This window comes from Rhinatrema bivittatum, chromosome 9, assembly GCF_901001135.1.
Source record: "Rhinatrema bivittatum chromosome 9, aRhiBiv1.1, whole genome shotgun sequence".
Classification (NCBI taxonomy): Eukaryota; Metazoa; Chordata; class Amphibia; order Gymnophiona; family Rhinatrematidae; genus Rhinatrema; species Rhinatrema bivittatum.
This window is the reverse complement of record NC_042623.1, coordinates 93061057-93077576: the sequence shown is the minus strand read 5'-3', so window position 1 is coordinate 93077576 and position 16520 is coordinate 93061057. Positions and strand designations below refer to the sequence as shown.

The 16520-nt window shown below is 43.5% G+C and overlaps 1 protein-coding gene across 7 annotated transcripts in view; it reads left to right on the top strand.

Moving 5' to 3' along the window:
- The window catches only part of MDFIC (MyoD family inhibitor domain containing), a 325718-nt gene that overhangs the window by 39307 nt on the left and 269891 nt on the right, over positions 1–16520 (top strand). The window contains exon 3 of one of the 7 annotated variants that reach the window (XM_029615989.1): positions 15152–15279. The exons of the other annotated variants lie outside the window; for them this stretch is intronic. The gene's annotated coding sequence lies outside the window, so the exon portion shown is untranslated. The remainder of the gene's footprint in view (positions 1–15151; positions 15280–16520) is intronic. 7 annotated transcript variants of the gene reach the window in all.

Here is a 16520-nt window from a genome sequence, read left to right as displayed (position 1 = left end):
GACTGAGAGAGGAGAGGGAGGCTGGGGAGGAGTGGGTGAGTGGGTGGGAGGGAGGTAGGGGAGAGAGAATGAGGGAGGTAGGGGAGAGAGAATGAGGGGGAGGTGAGAGACAGAGGGATGTAGCCCGTTTTAACGGGCTTAACGGCTTGTATTTAAAGAATGTATAGTTCTGTATTTCAAAGGCCAGCACTGGAGTATTGGGGAAGGGAATGGAGAGAGTGCAGAGGTCAGGGGGAGAGAGAAAGTGTGCCCACCACTTCTACTCCATGTCAGTCTAGGGGAGTTGGTTGCCTTTCTTCCTCCACCTGTCTGACTTCCTTACATTTTGGCCCCCACCCTTCCTGAGGAACAGGGATCACTTGGGGTGGGGGATGGTGGGTGCACCATTTGACCTAGAGCCAGCCCAATGAGTGAGAGTCCTTTGAGTGCTGCCACCAGGATTCATCCCGAGTTGCCCTGCTTGAAGCAAACATTGCGGATATTTTGACTGGGGGGGGGGGGGGCACCATCTCGTTGCTTGCCTCAGGCAGCAGGTTGCCTTGAGCTGGCCCTGAGAGTAATGCACTCGAGGGGAGATTCAGCCATTTGACTCATTGCATCAACACTACCTAGGCAAGGCACATTACAGTCCTAGTTTAATTACATACTATAGTTAAGGTTTCCAAAGTTATCTTGGTAGAGAGAGAATTTAGGCTTACTTCTTAATCCTTGAATTTTTTTAAATTAAATTTTAAAATGTTCTTCCTGATTATCTTGTATTTGGGAAAAGAAAGTTTAACATTTGGTTAATTTGAATGAAAAAGTTATAGTAGTCTTTTGGCAGTAATTCTCTTATAACTGCTGTTGAAAATTGAGGTTTAAGATTCAGCTGAGAAAACTGCAAGTATTCCTGGCTGTACAAACTGGTGCTGGCTTAAAAAAAAGTGTTTTAATTGGATTAGATTTTACTTTTGGCCTGGTGACTCAGAAGTTTTAAACAGAGAAAATAAAATTAGACACACAAGAGAAAACACAAGAACTGAGAGATTAGGGCTACTTTTGCCAGGAGCACCCAGAAATCTGGTTCACAGACATGTACAAGCTTAAACCGCACATTTGATTTTACAGTGCATGTGGTGTTAAGCCTATGGGCTGGGCTAGTACATATTTTTATGCAGACTAAACCCTGAAAGACAAAACAATGTTGCAGATAAATTGCAGGGAGAACATTTAGCTTAACTTGTTCAAATGGTCAGGCAAAGGGTTTTTTTTGGTTTTTTTTTCCTTTTCTTTTCTTTTCTTTATAATATGACATGAAACCATTAAGCCTTCAGCATTCCCTACTGTTTCATTTCATATCGAAATATAGGTCAGCAAGCAAGGGGTGGGTGACTTCTTTTTAAGTGAACTAACCCAATACATTTGTAACTAGCTTTCCAGAGCTATGCCCCCTTCAGGGCTGACCTTAGAGCGGCGAGGGGCCCAGTGGGAATCTCTCAGCAGGGCCCTGGAATATTGAATTTATAGTGTTGAGGATGGGGCTGCTGTGCTGGTGCGGAGCTTAGCAAAGTGTGGGACCCAGGCAGTGACCCCCATTGGGCACCTCCGCCCAGTGGATGGCCCTGTCTCCCTTCATCTAGTCAGAGCAGCAGCACTTTTCTTTGACCAGGAAAGAACTCCAAGTTGGACTTCTGTAAAGCAGGTTTGGAGAGCCAATGTTTTTCCGCTGCTATTTTGTCTTAAACTCTAGAAGAGGAGGAGGTAGATTTTTTTTTTTTAATTGTTTTTTGGCTTGCTGCTTCTACTCCATGAGATTCTTTTGAAAGATATATTTTTTTTCTTCTACCTTTTTAGGAGTAATATTAATTGGTTGCCTTCCCATTCCATCATCCCTCTCTTGCCTAAGAACAAACTAATCCTTCTTTAAAAATTTTAAAACCAAATTGTGAGTGTTCAGATTTTGAATTGTCTTTTCTTAGTTCTTAGTCATTTTTGTACCTTTATTTTTTGAGATTAATTTTTTCCTTTTTTTTTAAGTTAGCTTATTGCCACCCATTCCTTTTGCGTGTTTTTTTTTTTTAAGAAATGGATTTTCTTTCTTGGGCCAATTATGTTTTTCTTGAATTACTGCTTTTGCATTTAGGTTACTAATTACTTTCTTTTAGTTTTTCATTGGTGCTCCTCTCATTGTTCTTCTCTTTCTTGATTTTTTTGATATTTGTTTGCTATCTTTGCTTGGGTTAGTTGGCTTCAAAGCAGTTGGTACTACCAAATCCCAGGTGGGACCACAGATGCCGTGGATAGGACTCTTACTGCTACCACTAGTTCCCCAGGTAGGGTCTTTGCTACTACCAGAGCCTTGCGTGGATCTCCTTGTTCCTGTTGGTGGGACCCGTGCTGTCATTGTGGGTGGCTCAGTGGGACCCATCTTACTGCCAGAGCCCTGGGTTGGACCCCCTACTGTTGATGTTCCAGGTAGACCCATCTGTGCCCCAAGAAGGTTATCTTTTGCTACTACCAGACAAGTTGAGTCTGGCCTCAATGGGATGAAGACACTAGTGGTGTTACCATGATTTCCAAGCTTGACTTACCGGTAACTGCTGCTGTTGCCTCACTGCAATGGGAGCCCCTCTTACTAGATGGAATGATTCCTCTGGAAGCAGAAAATGCATCAATAAAAAAAACAATATAGCTGAGGAGCTCTTGGGAATAATGTTTCCAAATGGGTTTCTTTTGCACATTCCTTGACAGAAAGGTTCTGTGTTGTGTTTTGCAGCATGTTTCGAGAGCTACTATTTTACTTTGCTGTCTTCTTACACTAGAGAAGAGGAAGTTGTTGGGGTTTTTTTTTTTTTTTTTTTTTTTTTTTTAAGAATGATTGCACTGATTTTAGTCTCTGTTCCAAGGAGGGAACCATGGAAACTCTTAGAGCCAGGATATTAAAAGGAAATAAATAAATTAACATAATTAATTGGCTAACACTGCAGCAAAAGGATGCTACTCTACAAGTGAGATGTTGATATATATAGTGCAGTCATACAATGTGATCATTGCCCTCTACTGAAAGAGGAAATTGGAAATCTGTAAATTGTTTTAAATGGCCAGGGTCAAAAAAATATCTACCATTATAAAAAGTAATTAAACATTTTTAAGGATAGCTAAGGAACACTGCAGCACAAAGAGCACTGCATTTCTGTCTGAAAGAAATAAACTTCTTCCTACACTCGTCTCTACATAGGTCAGGGAAATGCCACATTTTCTGGCAAAAATATCCCTTGTACTTCTGTGAAAAAAACAAATGCAATACAGCATTATGATCTTGAGGGAAAACAAATATCACAAGGAGAATAGCCTGTTTAACCTTGTTATTGATTGGCATAAGAATATATAATTTGCCATACTGGTGGGATCAAACACCTAGTATCCTGTTTCCAACAGTGGCCAATCCAAGTCACAAGTACCTGGCAGGATCCCAAAAGGTTGATAGAGTCCATGCTGCTTATTCCAGGAATAAGCAGTGGATATTTATTTTATGTATTTATGCTTTTTATATACCGTCGTTCCAACAGAAGATTACAACAGTTTGCATAAATTGCATTCGATTACATTGTAAAATATTGTATTAACAGGTTCTTAGAGTAATGGTATCTATTGTAATACTATTGATTAATCAAACATTCAAAGTTAACAATCTAATATTGATTATTACTGTTTAGTTGGGAATAGATTTTATTCAAATATTATTTGATGTGCTGAGAAGAAGTAATATTTCTGAAGAAATAATGTTCATTAAGTGGCTTATATGATATATCTTTACATTAGTTCATAAGCTTTTCTGAAGAGCCAGATTTTAAGTTCTTGTTTGAATTTTGTTTTTCCCATTAACAGTCTTATTGATCTGGGTAGATCATTCCATAGTTTGGGTCCTGCTATTATGAATATTCATTCTCTTATTTGGGTTAGATGAGTGTTCAAATTTGAAAGAATTTTAAAAATATTTTTGTTTTGAGATCTAAGATCTTTGGGGGCTGTAGCTTTTTATTGTTATTCCTGGAGGAGGTGGATCATAGTTGTTTATGATATTAAAGATGAGGGATAATACTTTGCAATGGATTCTGAACTTTGTTGGAATCCAGTGATGGTCGATTAAAGAAGGGGTAATGTGATCAAATTTTCTAGTTCCTGTAAGAAGTCTTGCTGAAGCATTTTGGAGAAGTTGTAATGGTTTAATTGTGCTTGCGGGAAGGCCCAACAGAAGTGAGTTGCAATAGTCCAGGTTTGAAAATATTAATGTTTGTAGGACTGTGCAGAAATCTTGGAAGGTAAGTAAAGGTTTTAAGTGGTGGAAGATTCTGAGCTTAGAATTCCCATATTTCATTATATGTTTTTTCATGTCGAAATTTTCATCTATCTGTATTCCAAGGTCACGGACTTCATCTGAGGCCAATGTTGGCTATTCCAAGGTTGAGGGTGGGTTGCTTGAGATTTTTGATGTCTCTTCCTAACCATATTATTTCAGTTTTATTTGTGTTAAGTGTAAATTTTAGAAGAGAAAGTTCTTGTTGAATAGATCTCATGTATGTTGTTAAAGTTGCTGTAGTTCTTTCAAAGGTTTTATCAAATGGAACGTAAAATTGAATATCATCAATTGGATATCCCCAAGTCTCCTTAATAATGGCTTATGGGCTTTTTTCCAGAAACCTATCCAAACCTTTTTTAAACGTAGCCACACTACTAGCTTTTAACACATCCTCTGCAAATGAATTCCAGAGTTTAATTGTGCATTAAGTAAAAAAAAAAAAATGTTTCCCTTATTTGTCTTAAATGTATTTAGTAACTTCATTGCATATTCTCTAGGGTTTGTACTTTGTGAAAGTTTAAACAACCAATTTGAGTTTACCCATTTCACTCTACTCATTATTTTATAGATCTCTATCATATCTCCCTTCAAATGTCTTCTCTCCAGGTAGAAGAACGCTAACCTTGTTAGCCTTTCATCATAGGGGAATCATTCCATCCCCTTTATCATTTTGGTTGCCCTTTTCTGTACCTTTTATAATTCTGCTACATATTTATTGAGATGGGGTGACCAGAATTACACACAATACTCAAGGTGTAGGCGCACCAAGGAGTAATACAGAGGCATTTTGATATCCTTTCTTTTATTCTCCATTATTTTCCTAATAATTCCTTGTATTCTATTTGCTTTCTTGCTCTCCAATAAACCAGAGAAGTTGAGGCTGTGCATTGAAAGTTGTCCTGCACCCATTGCCTGAGCTTCACTAGTCCCAACTATTTTCTTCCCACTTAAGTAGAAGATATTATTCACAGTTGGGATTTCCTCAACAGTAAATCCTAGTACCTCGCACCAAATAAACATGTATGTAGCTGTGACTGCAGAAGAACAAGCCACATTTAGAAAATATAAAGTAAGATGCTTAGAATAATTTTCAAAGTTCTCAATTCTCTTGTGAATGATTCCTGTTTAACATGGCTATTTGTCAATGTTTCTTCATTACCCACACTGATCAGTTATATTGGAGTAGGTGGGCTATAAACCCTTGTAAAGTAAATTAAATAAATATACTGAATTAAGGATATGTTAGAGACCTATTGAACTTCAGCTTTTTGTTCTAAACCTGTTGACCTTCCAGTGTGTTCATGCTTCTCAGTCTGTATATGCTAGTTTGTGGACCTTGAAGAAATATCTTTTGATAAATTAAAAGGTGATCTCCGTGGGATTGTAAGACTCTTAAGTGACCACAAATTCCTTTACTAGAGCATGCTTCTACTTCTAGGTTGGTTTGTAAACAAGTTCTGCCTGAATTGATCATCCTCCCCTAGTATCTTCCTTCTCTCCAAGTTTACCTATAAAATCAAGGGAACTTGCCATTATTAGGACAACAGAGGAGCTCTTATCAGCCATTGGGGCAGCTTTCATCCTAGAGTAAATGGTAGGTAATGAAAGCATTCTCTCTTCCTTTAGAGTCTCATAGTGCCAGCTTACTCTTTTTGAACACGCACCAGCTCTGAATGCAGCTCTTTGTGCCTCTCCTCTCCTCCTTTCCTTCTCCTCTCCCTCGACTGCTGTTGTGGTGAAAGATCCTTCTTGCACATGTGGACTTTAGGGAAACAAATATTTCCAGCCTGGTTGCTGCTCATTGCCTACCTGGCAGTGGCAGTGTTTAAAGTCTCAATTCCTTTACTCTGGACAGACAGCTTCATCAAATCCTGCATTTGGGGAAGTGAAGCAGAAGGCAGATGGGGCTAATTTTTCACTTTTGATTTATGCTTCCCTAGACTCTAGGATTAGGAGCTTAAATCCATGGTCACACTACCTGGGATCACAGAGAGTGATATTTTTTCAATTTTCTTGGAAGAATGCAGATGCAGAGTGATGTGAATTGCACTGTCAAGAATGGAAAAGGGATCCAAATGAAGAAAACAGGAAATAGCGTAAGCACTAACAAGTTACATGTAAAGCATTGATAAGGAAGGCAAAAAGAGAATTTGAAAAAAAGCTTGCCATGGAAGTAAAAACGCATAGTAAAAACGTTTTCAGGTACATTTGAAATAAAAAGCCTGTGAAGGAGTCAGTTGGACCATTAAATGATCAAGGAGTAAAATTGTTGATTCAGTCTTCACAGAGGAAGCTGTAAGGCATATACCTATATATTGAAGCAGTAATGCTCGCTTACCATGGAGTGTTATGATGGTCTGTAAAGTGAAAATATATATAAAAAAATACATAAATTAAGTGATTAGGATGTTTGGTGAAGGAATTACCTGTTAAAATTTGAATACTTTTTGTGAGCGACTTACACATTAGTTATATCTTGATTCGTTAACTAAAAGAGGAATATATCTTCTATTGTCAGGCATATACCCATGCCAGAAGTGATATTAAAGGTGATGATTGAGAGGAACTGAAAGAAATCTCAGTAAATCTGGAAGATGTACTGTGGCAAATTGACAAAATAAAGAGTAGCAAATCATCTGGACCAGATGGTATCCATCCCAGAATGCTGAAGGAACTGAATAATGAAATTGCAGAATTACTTTTGGTAATTTGTAAACTATCATTAAAATTGTCCGCAATGTCTATTTCTTGATCATATTTACACATTATAAATTACTCTATGGAAAACTATAGACACCTGTACTATTCAATGTCAAAATTGCTTTTCTCCATGCTACTCCTAACTAGACACTAAAAATAATGTTGCCTCCACTCCATTATACCACATTGAAGTTATATCCTAATTATTGTAAGTTACATTATTTATGTTGTTATACTATAAGATACTCTGTAGGACATATCGTTGTAACCCATTCTAGTTATATCCTAATTATTGAAAGTTACATTATTCATGTTATACTATAAGATATTCTGTTGGACATATCGTTGTTTCAGTTTAAATTTTACTGTAAGAATTATCTTTGAATTTAAAATGTAAAATAAGAATTAATTTTGAAGTTATAATGTAAAATAAGAAGGGCCCGTCTTCTTAGAACCAAGTTAAAATGTAAACCAATGTGATATTCCAGATCGAACACCGGTATATAAAAAACAAACAAATAAAAATACCTGAAGTCTGGAGGATTATCAAGGTAATGCCAATTTTAAAAAAGAGATGCAGGGGTGATCCAGGAAACTATAGACCAGTGAGTCTGATATCTGTGCCAGGCAAAATGGTGGAAACTATGATAAAGAACAAAATCACAGAACATATAGATAGGCATAGTTTAATGGGACAAAGCCAACAAAACACCATGGATTTAAGATCCTAATCCTAGAGTCTAGAGAAGCATAAATTATTAGGAAGGGAAAGGTTAATAAAACAGAAAATGTCATAATGCCTCTGAATCGCTCCATGGTGAGACCGTACCTTGAGTACTGTGTACAGTTTTGGTTGCCGCATCTCAAAAAAGATATAGTTGTGATAGAGAAGGGCAATCAAAATGATAAAGGGATTGGAACAGCACCCCATGAGGAAAGCCTAAAGAGATTAGGGCTGTTCAGCTTGGAGAAGAGATGGCTGAGGGGGAATATGATAGAGGTCTTTAAGATCATGAGAGGTCTTGAACGAGTAGATGTGAATCTGTTATTTACACTCTCGGATAATATAAGGACTAGGGGGCATTCCATGAAGTTAGCAAATAGCACTTTTAAGACTAATCAGAGAAAATTCTTTTTCACTCAACGCACAATTAAGCTCTGGAATTTGTTGCCAGAGGATGTGGTTAGTGCATTTAGTATAGCTGGGTTTAAGAAATGTTTGGGTAGGTTCTTAGAGGAGAAGTCCATTAACTGCTATTAATCAAGTTTACTTAGGGAATAGCCACTGCTTTTAATTGCATCAGTAGCATGGGATCTTCTTGGTGTTCGGGTACTTGCCAGGTTCTTGTGGCCTGGTTTGGCCTCTGTGGGAAATAGGATGCTGGGCTTGATGGACCCTTGGTCTGACCTGGCATGGCAATTTCTTAAGTTCTTATGTATTTTACTTTGTGAAATTTATTGCATTTGATAACAGAAAAACATCATAATAAAATAGGACCCTATCTCCACCCCTTCTCTCACAAAGGGTGGAGACCAAAACCACAACACCCTTACTTCCAGTCCATCCCAAACTAATTATTACTCCTGCAGATGCTCCTCATTGCTCCCAGTCACTCCTGAAGAGGCTTCTAAAGGGGTAAGCCCCTCTGGTTCAATATTTCAGGAGTGATTTGCCCTCATGTGGTGGGCATTTTCTTATTTTGGCCCCTTGATTTATATCAACAGAAGGAGGCAGGACTTCCAGAAGCAGCAATGTAAGCCACCTTTATGGCTACCGACTTGGTTTTGTATGTTCCAAAGAGTACCAGAGCAGTGCTCTTACTGACTACCAGGTACCATGAACCTTTGAGGGGTTTTTTTTCATCATAGTAGTAAAAAAAAAAATAAATTCTGTATTTTCTCTTTTTTAGACCAGAATGTTGCTGTTCCTAGTCCTTGTTTTCATAGTTGTGAGCCCTTGGGCTGCGGTGTGGTTTATGTAGCCTAGTAAGTGAACTTATCAGGCTCATGCCAACAGCTAGTGGACATGCCTTTGCTGGGATGAGTGGGAGCTTCGCCTATACCAGCCCTATTCCCTGCAGGTTGAGCCCTTGGGTTCTAGGGGCTGGCAGGACTTAGGTGAATGTCCCTTAAGAGAGGTCAGAGAAAGAGTCATGGTATGGGCTGAGGTTAGGGCTGGCAGGAAGCAAAAGGTAATCGGGTTGAGGCCAAGAGTGAGGGCAGGACCCAAAGAACAGCAAGGCAGGCGAACTAATAAAGCCGTGAGGAAACAACAAAGAAATAGATGCCTAAGGAAATCTTTGCCAAAGCTTTACTTACATACATACTTATTTTTAATTGTATGTAAGTAATTAGTCTGTTTTTTAGTTACCATTGTAATCATTTTATGATTTTTTATGTATTTATGATTTATTCTATTTATATATGTTTACTTGTAGCCCCTGAGGCAGCCACTGGAATGTGGCGAAACTTGGCCTGAGTCGGGCATTTTTAATGAACACGTCTCCACCCAATAAAGATTTGGCAAAGATTTCCTTGGGCATCTATTTCTTTGTTGTTTCCTCAAGAGTGAGGGCAGGCAGCATTCAGACATTCCCTGTACGTACCTGGATCAGTCCAGACAGTGGGTTATATCCCCCGACCAGCAGATGGAGTCAGAACAGAGTTTGAGAGCGTCAGCATATAGAGTAGTGCACCCTCTGCTGGAGCTCAGTATTCTGACTCCAGCAGATGCGAGTGGGGGGATCCACTAGCTCCCCCAGATTGACAGGGTTTCTTCATTTTTAGTTATTTCTTTCTTTTTCTCCACAGTATTTCCCTGTCTTATGTTTCTCTTCATTTTGGATCCTTAAAAGTTTAAAAAAAAAAAAAAAAGTTTTCAATTTTTGAGGAGGCGTGTGTCTGTGGCTCTGCCTTCTCTATTCTGTACTCCTTTCCTCTTCCGTTGGGGTAAGTGGAAGTTTTTTTGAGTTTTTTTTTCTCCACAGGTTTGCTTCTTTTTGGTGGTGCCCCGTGGATGCCGGTGGTTCCGGCCGCTCAACGCGTCGTTGGGGGTCCAGCGGTTCGCAAGCTCCGCCCGTGGATGTGTGCTCAACTGAAACGGGGGTTTCCCCCGCAGTTCCTGGACCCCTTCGGCGGGTTGTTAGGGCCATTTCCAGGCCCCCCCGCGGCACTAGCTTGTCTTTGGGCCCCCCCCCCCCGAGGCTTTTCTTTTTCCCGGTGCTGACATGCCGCGGTCCTCGAGGTGTGAGGCCTGCGGCGAGCCGGGGAATCAATTTCTGAGGGAGGGGCTTTGTGAGCGGTGCTTCCCCGACGGGGAAGGCACCCTGCAGTCCTCCGATGCGATTTCGGACCTGCCTCCTCCTCAGCCCGGGTGGTGCGGGCCGGCCACGACGCCGCCTTTGGCGGGAACGGCGGCCATTTTAGGGGGACAGCGTGAGACGGACTCGCTCCCAGATGCAGACAGGATTGGTTGCACTGGCTCTCAACAGGCTTTGCCCCCGGCGGGAGGTTTGCCCGACCGGGGCTCCCAGGACGGTCCCCCCCCCAGGGATTCCAATCAGCTCTCCATTTTTCTCACATGACTTTATTCTGGCAATGCACATGGCTTATTTGCAGGGTATGGGAGCGCAGGAGCCTAATCCCCTGGGGGCCCCTTCCCCCAAGGTTCCTAAGCTTGCGGTTGGTCTCACCGCCTCGCCTGTTACGCTTGGATCCCTGCCGGGTCCCTCTCCCGTGCCACCCCGGCGTACCATGGGGGCGGCTTCGCCGGTGAGAGACGTCTCCCCGGAACCCCTGGAGGCGCATCCGGATGGACATACGGAGGGGGACGACCCTCGAGCCCTACGGATTTTTCAAAAAGAAGAGCTGGATGAGCTCATCACCATATTATTCAGGAGCTGGATCTCGACCCACCTCCAGATCCGCCGATCCCTGTGGCTCCTGCCGTCGCCACCTCTTCTCGCAAAGGGGATCCAGTACTTGCCGCCCTCCGTCCTAGGGCAAGGGCTTTCCCTATCCATGAGTCCTTCCTACAGCTTCTCACCAGGGAGTGGGACACTCCCGAGGCGTCCTTGAAAGTCACACGCGCCATGGAAAAGCTATACCCGCTCCCTGAGGATTTTTTGGATCTTATCAAGGTGCCCAAGGTGGATTCAGCAGTGTCGGCAGTGACCAAGAGGACAACCATCCCGGTCACGGGTGGAACGGCCCTGCGGGATACGCAGGACTGTAAATTAGAAACCTTCCTCAAGAGGGTCTTCGAAGTCTCCACCCTAGGTATGCGGGCCGTGATGTGCAGTTCGCTCGCGCAAAGGGCCAGCTTACTCTGGGTACAGCAGCTTCTCACCTCTCAGGAATTGCCCACCGAAGATGCCGCCCAGGCGGACCGTCTGGAATCTGCCATAGCGTACGGGGCGGACGCCCTGTATGATCTCTTTCGCGTAATGGCGCGGTCCATGGTTTCGGTTGTAGCAGCCCGACGGCTCTTGTGGCTTCGCAACTGGGCAGCGGATGCTTCCTCCAAGTCGAGCCTTGGCTCCCTCCCCTTTCGGGGGAAGTTTTTATTTGGAGAGGACCTGGATCAGATCATCAAGTCACTGGGGGAAAATTCGGTGCATCGGCTGCTGGAGGATAGACAGCGTTCCTTCAGGTCATTTTCTTCCGGTAGAACCAGGGCCAGGGCACAGCGACGTTATAGGTCTTACCGGCAGTCCGGTTCCCGGACACAGCAGACAAGATCCCAGCCTTGGCCTCGTTCCTTTCGTGGGCGGAGGTCCGCGAGAGAGGGTCCAGGGCAGGGAATTCCGCCCACAAAATCATCCCAATGATGCCAAAGGAGCCCACTTCTCACCTCCCCGGATCGGAGGCCGCCTCATGGACTTCTACGAGGAGTGGGCAGTTATCTCCATGGACCAGTGGGTGCTGGACACCATAAGAGACGGTTACGCCTTGGAATTTGTCCGCCCCCCGAGGGACCGGTTCATCTTCTCCCCCTGCGGTTCGGATCTCAAGAGGATAGCGGTTCAACAAACACTAGACCGACTGTAGGAAATAGGGGCCATCGTTCCCGTCCCGTTCGAGGTGGGCTTGGGCCACTATTCCATTTACTTCATCGTTCCCAAAAAGGACGGTTCCTTTCGCCCCATCCTGGACTTGAAGGAGGTAAACAAGGCCCTCAGGGTCACCTGGTTCCGCATGGAGACTCTTCGATCAGTGATTGCCGCAGTGCACAAGGGAGAATTCCTCGCTTCACTGGATCTCTCAGAAGCATACTTGCACATTCCCATCCTGCCGGCTCACCGGCGGTATCTTCGCTTCAAGATTCTCGGTCAACACTTTCAGTTCAAGGCGTCAGATCAACTGCTCTATTTGTTTCCTCCTTGGCCTCTGGTCGGCAAGGTTCTCCGCAGGTTGGAACATCATCGAGGGACTGTAATTCTCGTCGCCCCGGAATGGCCCCGTCGGCCATGGTTCGCAGATCTACTTCAGATGACGGTGGACGGCTCACTTCGCCTGTCCCATCTTCCTCATCTTCTGCGCCAGGGGCCGGTATTTTTCGAGCAGGCAGAACTCTTCTGTCTTGCAGCCTGGCTTTTGAACGGCGCCGTCTCCGCCGCAGAGGCTATCCGGAAACAGTGATCTCAACGATGCTTCGTTCCCGCAAGCCTTCGACCTCCGTGGCTTACGTTCGAGTTTGGAAGGTCTTCGAAGCATTGTGCTCCGACCACGGAGTCCAAACCATAGAGGCGACTGTCCCGCTGATCCTTCATTTCCTACAGGATGGTCTGGATAAGGGTCTCGCCTATAATTCGCTCCGGGTTCAGGTGGCGGCCTTGAATGTCTTGGTACAGAAGGACTGCTCTCTACCCCTTCAGCCGGATATCGCACGTTTTCTGAAGGGTGCCAAACACCTACGGCCACCGGTCAGGGATCCTTTCCCTTCTTGGAGCCTCAACTTGGTGCTGCGAACGCTGTCGGGCCCTCCTTTTGAACCCCTGAGGGGGTCCTCTCTCAAGGACCTGACCCTCAAGACGGTTTTCCTGGTAGCCATCTCTTCTGCTCGCCAGATCCCAGAGCTTCAAGCCTTGTCCTGCCGGGATCCTTATCTGCGTTTCTCCGACTCCGGGGTTTCCCGGTGCCATCCTTCCTACCAAAGGTGGTCTCGGCCTTCCACGTCAATCAAACGGTGGAGCTTCCAGCGTTTGCTCCACAGGAACCCCGGTCTCTCCGGCTCCTGGACGTCAAGCGTGTACTGCTCCATTACCTGGAGGTTACCAATGACTTTCGGGTATCCGATCATTTGTTTGTCCTCTGGTCAGGACCGAGGAGAGGTTCTCAGGCATCCAAGACGACTATTGCGCGCTGGATAAAGGACGCCATCTCATCGGCTTACATTGCGGCGGGGCGGGTGCCGCCTCGCAGCGTGTCGGCTCATTCCACGCGATCCCAAGCGGCGTCCTGGGCGGAATCTCGCTCCGTTTCCTCCCGGGAAATCTGCCGTGCGGCGACGTGGAAGTCGTTGCACACTTTTTCCAGACATTACAGACTACACCTGGTGCCTCAGGACACGGGTTCTTTTGGCGATCAAGTTCTCCGAGCAGGTCTCTCAGGACCCCACCCGGTTTAGGGAAGCTTGGGTACATCCCACTGTCTGGACTGATCCAGGTACGTACAGGGAAAAGAAAATTATTCCTTACCTGCTGATTTTCGTTCCTGTAGTACCATGGATCAGTCCAGACGCCCGCCACTAGGGGTTTCATTAGGTCCTGCTCGGATTCTTCCAGGTAACTTTCATTCTGTTTGTCTCTGATTATTGTTACTGTTCACAGCTCCTCACAAGTTGACTGTTGGTGGTCCTGTTGACCGTTTGTTTACTTATATCTTTCTCTGTTCCTTTTTGGGAACGGTTCTGGATCCAAAATGTTGTGTTTTGCTTTTGGGCTTTGCTATGCGTAATACTGAGCTCCAGCAGAGGGTGCACTACTCTATATGCTGATGCTCTCAAACTCTGTTCTGACTCCATCTGCTGGTCGGGGGATATAACCCACTGTCTGGACTGATCCATGGTACTACAGGAACGAAAATTAGCAGGTAAGGAATAATTTTCTTGTAACTGGGTCCAGGTCAAGAATCAGGACAGGCAGTGATCAAAGAGTGGTCAGTGTCTGTAGCGGAGATCAGTACCAGGTGGCAGGCAGGAGAGTGTTCCAGGTCTATAGCAGTGGTCAGTACCAGGTGGTAGGCATAACAGTGATCCAGGTCCATAGCAGAGGTCAATACCAGGCAGACAAAAGACAAAGACAGCTTGGACAAGAAGAACCAAGACAAGGGCAGATCAGGACAAGGCAATGGGAGGGAGAAACAAGGAGCAGGGCAGAAGATTCAAGACAGCATGGCAAGACCAGGCAAAGAACAGCAAGGAGACACAGGAAGCACAGGAACAGAACAAACACACACTGCAGGCAAGGCAGAAGACCTGTTGCTGAGGCATCAGTAGAGTGGATGGCTCAGCCTATTAGTATAGAAGCATCAATTATGTCATTAGACAGCACCATGGTAGAGTTCCCGTTATGGGGCCTGTATCAGCTGTTCTGTGATGTGCGTGCATGCTGCCTAGAGCAAGGTACAGGAGCAGGAAAGGAAGACGTTTGCAGCATCCTTGCGATGGTAGTAGCTCGTGCCATCCTGGGATTTTTCCTTTCATATGCACCTTAAAATCTGGATCTTCAAGCAGAGTTGGGTTAAATCTCCATAAACGGTCCTCCTTAGGCAAGGAGGGCAAGTTAAGGGAGATAGTAACTGCCGCATGGTCTGATACTAAAATAGGTTGGATTGTAGCTGAAAGAATGCTGGGAAGAAGAGAATCAGATATATGGAAATAATCAGTGCGAGAATAGGTTAGATGGGGTGCGAATAAAAGGTGAAATCTTTATCTGTAGGGGGTAGAATATGCCATTGGTCAACCAGAGCCATATTATCTATTCGATTATGTAAAGCCCAATGCATTTTAGAGTAAGAAATTTGCGCTGAAGATTGCTTATCTAATAATAAATCCAATGGTTTGTTAAAATCTCATCCCATGATTAAATAAGACTCTCTATTTGTTAATAGTTGTACAGAAAGTCTTTGGAAAAAAACTTGGATCATCTATATTAGGAGCATGCACATTAAAGAAAAGACTCCCCTCCAATGTTAGCTTGTGCTGAAACCCATCTACCTTCCAGGTCCGCCTATGCTTAGTAAGTGAAACTCCAAGTTTTTTATGAAATAAATTAACTACTCCCATGATTTTTGTTGAGCTGGACTAAAGAGAATTTTCCCAACCCAAGCTTGTTTCAGTTTCTGTGATTCCTTGGTTGAAAGATGAGTCTCCTGTAATAAGACCATGTCTGGGTATAGTGAATACAAGTGGGATAAAAATGCTTTCCTTTAATCGGGTGTGAGAGCCCATTGACATTAAGTAATATAACCTGCATCGAAGAGAAAGAAGGCATTGAAATTAAGTAATAAGACAAGCACTGCACATAGCCACCCACTAAAGCCTAAGCAAGCAGTTATATATAGCAGAGATGGCAACCATAATCAGTAACAAAAAATACCCCCCATACTCGGGTAAATGTATTAAAAATAAAATAAACAAGAAAGCCCAATAACAAGCCCAGGCTGTTGGCTTTTAGAACAAAAAATGGGCCTCTTAGGGCCAGATCCCAACTAGATATGCTAGATTCAGTGGCAAAATACAATGATATTTAAAAAGAAAAAACAAAACTGGAGGGAGTCTTGCCCTAGGTCAGCATTGCGACGCAATATTAAAAAAAAAAAAAAAAAAAAAAAAGGAAACCAATATCATTCAAAGAGTATGTAAAAACTGTTGTCCATTAAAAGTGTCCAACTCAAAAAAGGCGTCGTAGTATGCAGATTGAGTGAAAACTTAACTTAAATTTAAAGGCTGGCCAAAATTATAAGTGCACAAAAACCATTCATGTTAATCCAGATCATGTTGACTAATTGCCGCAATCAGTTAGAAAGTGAAGGCACAGTCCAGACCTGTATTCCTCAGGTCACCATATTCGAGGACTCTTCCAATGATGCAATATATGCTTCTAGTGCATCTGGGGACTCAAAAGATTTGGTCTGATTGTGATATGTGATCCTCATTCGTATCGGGTACATTAAGCTAAAGCATGGAGACAAGAACAGAGAGCTAGAAAGGCCTTCCTTCGGGCTGCTGTTTTAGCCAAGTCAGGAACAAATAGAATAGTGTTACCTTGAAATGTAATAGGTGCTTTAGCTCGGGCAGTGGCCATAACATACTTGTTGATATCGCAGAAGTTTGAAGATAATAGGGCGCAGATGTTTAGGATTTTGTGGCCTCCGAGAGGGAGTGCGATGAGCGTGATCAATCTCCAAAGGTAATGTAAATTTCAGATGGAGGCAGGTCGGGATGAGATCAGTTAAAAATGTAATGATATCTGTACCT